The 6,928-nt window shown below is 41.3% G+C and overlaps 1 pseudogene; it reads right to left on the reverse strand.

Annotated features, from left to right (window-relative positions):
- Nucleotides 1–3,319: 3,319 nt before the first annotated feature.
- LOC102141087 (sin3 histone deacetylase corepressor complex component SDS3 pseudogene) lies at nucleotides 3,320–4,337 on the reverse strand (annotated as a pseudogene).
- Between the last annotated feature and the right edge of the window lie 2,591 nt (nucleotides 4,338–6,928).

Consider the following 6,928-nt stretch of genomic DNA (forward strand, 5'->3'; position numbering starts at 1 on the left):
GTCCCTTCCATCCCTCCCTTTTCAAGTCAGTAAGGCATATTGAGTCCTTTTTGCATTTTGAATTTCTGATATTCCCTTTTGCTCTGAAGTCTGCTACTAAGGGCTCATGGGTTTGCTCTGAAGTCTGCTACTAAGGGCTCATGGGTTTGCTCTGAAGTCTGCTACTAAGGGCTCATGGGTTTAGGTCAGGCTCACCTGATAATCTCCCTTGTGATGAACTCAAAGTCAACTGGTTAGTAATCTTAATTACATTGTAATGTCCACTTTCTAGTAATGTAACATAATTACAAGTATAATAGAGAACAGGGATCATGGGGCCATCTTAGAATTCTGCCTTCCACATTTAAAATATGAAATTATGCAACACTTATTCTTCTGAAAGCTTTACTTCTCTTCCATGCTGTGCAGATGTTTCTCATTAAATATACATAAAACCTTTTAAATTGCCTTTTTAGTGCTGAATCATATTCTTTTGTAAAGGTCTATCATAACAATCTCTCTACTGATGTCTGTTTAAATTGTTTCCATTTTTAAATTATAAACATTGCTGTCATATCCAGACTGCTGCTCTACCTTGACTAATTATCTCTCTAAGATAAATGCTAGTTGAGAAATTGCTGATCAAAGGGTGTACACATTTAAAATATTGGCATACATTTCCAATCTCCCCCCGGAAAAGTTGCATCAACTTACATTCCTGTTAACAGTTTATTAACACTTTGGGAGGCTGAGGCAAGTGGATGACCTGAGGTCAGGAGTTCGAGACCAGCCTGGCCAACATGGTGAAACCCCGTCTCTACTATAAATACAAAAAACATTAGCCAGGCATGGTGGTGGGTGCCTATAGTCCCAGCTACTCTGGAGGCTAAGGCAGGAGAATCACTTGAATCCGGGAGGCGGAGGTTGCAGTGAGCCGAGATCGCACCATTGCACTCTAGCCTGTGCAAAAAGAGCGAAACCCCATCTCAAAAAACAAAACAAAACAACAACAACAACAACAACAACAACAACAAACCAGTTCATTAAGAGTGCATGTTTCCCTACATATACTCTTGCCAACACTGGATTCTAACAATTCTTTTAATCTTCGCTAACATAGAGATGAGGCATACCCTATTCTCTACTTACTATTTCTCGATTATTTATGGGATTTGACATCTTTCTCTGCTTTTGTTATCCACAAATGTTGCTTCATTTGAGAACTGTCAGTCATTTTCTCTGTCAGGGCTCTTAGTTACAAGCAACAAAGCCAACTACAGTTAACCTAGGCAGAAACAGATTTTGCTGGAAGGATATGGGAGAGCTTAGAGAATCAATGAGAAAGTTGGAGAACCAGGCTTGGTAAAAGAGTGCTAGGCAGTGGGAAATGCAGTACATGTAATATCACAAGACAGGACAGTTACTATGTTGTCGTTGGTATCCTGTCTACAACCAACCACTGCTGTCTTGGAACGCTCAACACTACTGTAAATAAATTCTCACTTGCTCCGCTGTCTTTTCATCATTCCTTAAGACTCAGAGTCCCAGGTGGAGGCACGTGACTGACTGAGTCCATGTCAGATGTCTGACAGGATAGTCAATGGATAAGTGCAGGATTCTCTGGCCCCTTTGGCTTCTGTAGTAGAAAATGGGGGCTTAGTTTCTACTAATACTTGCCTGCATTAGATGACCATTCATATGCTGGGTAGCCCACCCTCAAAAAGACAAATATCATTTCTTCGTTTTTTCTTATTTATTAGATATTTTTAATATTGGAGATATTAATACTCTGCAACATGTATTGCATATATCTTTCCTTTTACTTTTTCTTTTTCAATCTTATTTATATCCTGGATATTTTTGTGGCAAAGAAGTCTTTTAAGAAAAGTGACCCCAACCAGTTCTTTCCTGCAGAATCCAGTAATTCACATGGTATTGTTTCTGAATCAAACAAACCCTGCTGTCCTAGCTACAGTCGATTTAACTGAGGAGTCTGTTTATGGAGAAAGGTGGTTTGTTACTGCAAGATTCTTTGCTTTTGCTTTTCTTTGTTTTCTACATATCAAGGTTACAGTATACTGAATGATAGAAAATTCACCCAAGTTCTTTCTTCCGGAAGTTAAAGATGTTAGTCAAACAGAAGAATATGGGTCATTCAAGCTTGAGTTGCAGTCTTGAGTGTTGAGTTATTCCTCTGAAGCTCCTAGAAGCCTGCAGCCGAACACTGGAACACCTAAGACCCTGAGGAGGAGTGTGGCTGATGAGGAATTTCTTATTTGAGCTCACATTCTTTTTTCTTTCTTTTTTTTTTTTTGAAATGGAGTCTTGCTCTGTTGCCCAGGCTGGAATGCAATGGCACAATCTTAGCTCACTGCAACCTCTGCCTCCGGGTTTAAGCGATTCTCATGCCTCAGCCTCCCAAGTAGCTGGAATTACAGGTGTGAGACACCACTGGCTAGTTTTTGTATTTTTAGTAGAGACAGGATTTTGCCATGTTGGCCAGACTGGTCTCGAACTCTTGACCTCTGGAGATCAGCCTGCCCGGGTCTCCCAAAGTGCTGGGATTGTAGGCGTAAGCCACAGCACCTGGCCTAAAACTAACATTTTACTTTTTTTTTTTTTAAGCTAGAACAAATGTTTGAATAAATTACCTGCATGAAATAATATTTAAAATATAGTACCTTCAACACATTATAAATATGAAATGTCCCCTCCCCAAACCCATTTGCTTCAGTGTACAGAGTCTCCCAGGCAAGGTTTTCCATCACTCAGCCAGTGGAATGGATGGCGGGCGCCAGATGTTACACAAAGCATTTATTTCTCCCAGAAGGCTGAGAGCCAGGAGAATTCATCTCCTGCTGGGACCTCTGCCCCAAGCTTCTGGGGAAATAGTGAATTGGGCTCAACAGGCAAAGTAGCTACCTGATCCACTAATCAGATTCAAAACATGAAAATGCACTGGAGAGTGTATCCCTTCCTGTTCTTCTCCATGGTAGAGAGACCTAAAGATTAATAAAAACAGCTGTCCCTTCAAACTCAGAGGAGGTTTTCAAAAACAAGTATAAGCAAAAAATAAAGTGATAAAAGGAAAGTAAATCAAACCCCCAATACTCCTGAAAGTAAAACAGTCACATGGTAACTGATGTCTGGAAGAAGTTGAGGCAGAAAAGACTGACAGAGTTCCAAGTGGCCGGCCACAAAAGTGCCTTAAGGAATCCATGACAGTGCTCTCCATTTCCAAGGCTGAGTAGCTATTCCCAGTAAGTTAACATTTTTTCTATTAAGAAGAAAACAAAACAAAACAAAAATAAAACCCACTCCAGAAAAAGGATCAAGAGAAGAGCACTGCAGAAAGTCAAGCAGCTGAGCATTGGCAGATCACGAAGAGCCTGGGCTGAAGCTGGCCCAGGTAGATCCTCATTTTGATGCTGTCACTTGTTTTCCTCACCCAGATCTCACTGGCTCCTACAGAACTGATCATGCAGCTCAGTTTCTGGTTGTCCTTTGATTCCAGATGGATGGCCTGGCTTTTGTGGTACCATCTTTTGTCATAGCACAGTTTGCCATCTTCTATCAGAGCTTCAAACCTCTGGGCTGGAAGATTCCACGGGTGTCACAGGCAGGTGCTCAGGAGAGGATGGAGATGCTGGTCTCTTGGGTGACTTAAGCTTATTTAATGTTCTCAGATCCTCCATGATCTGTTCATCCGTTAACAAATAGTTTAGCTGGGCTGGAGCAGGTTTCCTCCTCTTGTTTGGGATGGGGACGGAATCATTTGTTCGCCTCTGCAACTTTCTGGTCATGATAGGTTTCACCTCCATAGAATCTCCATTCAGTTCATTGTCAGCTTTTCGTTTTCGATCATTTTCTTCTTTTCTTCTAGCTCAGCAATCAGGTTCTCTTTCAGCTCAACCTTCTTGTCTTTAAATTCTTTCACTGCTGCCTTCTTTTCTTTAACGTAATTTCGTTCCACTTGTTCAGTTTCCAGCTGGAGGAAGAGTTCTGCATTCCGTATCCTCTCTTTGTACCGCTGATCTAGTTTTTTCATTCTTTTCTGATATTCCTGTAATGTACCTTCTTGTGGTTGTTGCAACTGCCTCTTGAGAGAAGCCAGTTTGTCCTGATACATCTGTTCCTTCATTTCTACATAGTCTTCTTCATTATGCTTTGCCAGGTCAGTTTCACTATCCTCAGTGTCTTCGTCCGACTCGCGGCCCGGACAGCTAAGCTCGTCCTCGGCGCTCTCCAGCTCTTCGTCCTCCTCTGGGTAGTACTTGGGGGCTGGCGGCGCTTCAGCCTGGGCCGAGGCCGGGGCCAGCAGCCCCGCGGCACTCATGTCGTCTCTAACCGCAGTTGAGCATGGTTAGAGACATGGTTAGGCCCAGGGACACCGCGGTCACCCGCCCTCGTTACTCGCTGTCTGCCTAGCAGCGTCCAACGGAGCCCCCAACTCGAGGAGCGGGAGTCACAGCGAACCCTTCCCGGTCTCTGCCGAGCTCTGCCCCCGCAACATTTTACTTTTTAATTTATTTTTATTTTTTTGGAGATAGAGTCTCACTCTGTCACCCAGGCTGGAGTGCAGTGGCATGACCTCAGCTCACTGCAACCTCCGCTTCCCGAGTTCAAGTGATTTTCATTCCTCAGCCTCTTGAGTAGCTGGTACTACATGTGCCACCATGTCTGTCTAAGTTTTTGTATTTTTAGTAGAGATGGGGTTTTACTAGGTTGGCCAGGCTGGACTCGAACTCTTGAGGTCAGGCAATTCACCCATCTTGACCTCCCAAAGTGCTGGGATTAGAGGCGTGAGCCACTGCGCCTAGCAGATAATTTTTTTTTTTTTTTTTGAGAGGGAGTCTCACTCTGTCGCCCATGCTGGAGTGCAAAGGCGAGATCTCCTGAGCCGACATTCTTATGTAACTTTGTAATAAACCTGCATGATAGAAGTGATTTGTGAGTGTAGCTTTTCCCCCCTAGTGTAGTTAAGAGTTTTCAGCATTATAAACCTCTTACTGCTTAAACAATTTAAAAGAAATGGTGGTGTAACATGGGTAATTCTTTGAAGTGTTTGCTATTACAGATATTCCTTGATAGCCAGTTTTAGAATTTGTTAGACATTGCATTTGTCAAAAAAAAGTTCTTCCTTAATGCTTACCCTAACATGCTCTTGCTTAACTAGCTCCCTCTTGTACCAACGAATCCTATTTTTTGCTAGAGTGACCCACAATCCTTCTTGACCAGACTCCCTTTGATGGGGTTAAAATTCTTCCTTTTCCAGAAAGACTCAGTATGAGTATTTGCAAAGCTCTGAAGAGATGTAGTTAAACCTCATATATGCCTTAGATCAAGAAGTGGATATGTTGCCAAAAGAAATTAATTTCCATATAAAGCCAGGAAGACAGGCTGGGCTCATAAAAATAACCAGAATATGTTTCCAAAAGACTCAGTGGGCAAAGAAATCCGTATTTCCAAATCAATACTTTCCAAAGCTCATAGAGAAAAATAAATAATGTTTTTAGGGTAACATGGTTTTCTAAATGTACTACTTACGATTGAGGTCTGTAAGCAGTCCCCAGTAGTGCTTCACGAAATTCCTTTTGTGTGTTCCCACCAGCTTTACTCTAAACGCCTAGTGCGCAGTAATCCTTTCTTCTCTAGTTTTATCAAGAGAGACACATGGGTAGAAAATTCCCTCTTTGACATTTTTTTCTTCATTGGAAAGATCTACTTCTCAATAGTGGGTGAATAATTTGAACAGACCATTTTCCCACCCCAACCCAGTGGGTTGATCTCTAAAATACTAAGCTACAATTCCCTGTTGGGCACTCTATTGAAAAAATATGCAGAAAAAAGCCATCCATGTGTACCAAATAGACAAATTGAAAGTATATGTCCTCATCTAGGCTAAAATTTGATTGGCCTTTTTAGTAGATTGTTAGTGAAGACAGAGGCTCTTGGAGGTGGCATGTGTGAATGTAAGTGTGTGTACCTGTGCATGTGTGTAATATTTTTCATGCTATGCATTAATTTTGACTAATGATTTCTTGGAGTTGCTATAATTCCTTTCTCCTACTCATGGAAAATAATTGGACTCTTTGTTCATTTGACTGTTTAGTCTCAGAAAATGAGCCAGGGAGGGGTAGAGAAGTAACTCAGAAGGAATTTACAAAAGTGAGCAGAAGAAATTTAATTTTAGCTTTGAAATTTAGCAGAACTCAACCCACCCTGCACGTCGCAAGTTAAGAGGAGCGACTCTTGCCCCAGGTACAAGTGTGTTCCCTACAGGGGAAGCCATGTTGGGGATGTAATGAGCTAGAAGAAGTCGCACATAGATGACAACAGGAAACAGCATATTTGATGAGTCTTTGGCTGGACTTTTCTGCAGTCAGGTGAAGACAAAATGATTCTCTAAGAACCAAGTATGGTATCACTCAAGCTTTGCTATCTTGTCTTCTTTGCCTGTTTTCAGTACTTATTTTAACATACGTTTCCTATAAAATTGTCTGTCTACATGATTCTAGTTTTAGCATTTTATTCCCTCCTACTTGCTTATGCCTCTGCCCCAGCTCAGTCATTCCTTCTAATAGTGCCCTTATTATTCCCTCTTCCCCTGCTTCTTTTCCTACCTTGTTTCTCTCTCTCCACGTCTTTCAAACAGGTCTAATCCTAAGCAAACTTGTGAAATTTCAACCTCTCAGTCCTTTAGACCTGAATTGTCTCCTCTCTTCAATGGTTTCATTTTTCTTTTCTTTTTCTTTCTTTCTTTCTTTCTTTCTTTCTTTCTTTCTTTCTTTCTTTCTTTCTTTCTTTCTTTCTTTCTTTCTTTTTCTTTCTTTCTTTCTTTCTTTTTCTTTCTTTCTTTTTCTTCTCTTCTTCTTCTTCTTCTTCTTCTTCTTCTTCTTCTTCTTCTTCTTCTTCTTCTTCTTCTTCTTCTTCTTCTTCTTCTTCTTCT

This window comes from Macaca fascicularis, chromosome 15 (assembly GCF_037993035.2).
Source record: "Macaca fascicularis isolate 582-1 chromosome 15, T2T-MFA8v1.1".
Lineage (NCBI taxonomy): Eukaryota > Metazoa > Chordata > Mammalia > Primates > Cercopithecidae > Macaca > Macaca fascicularis.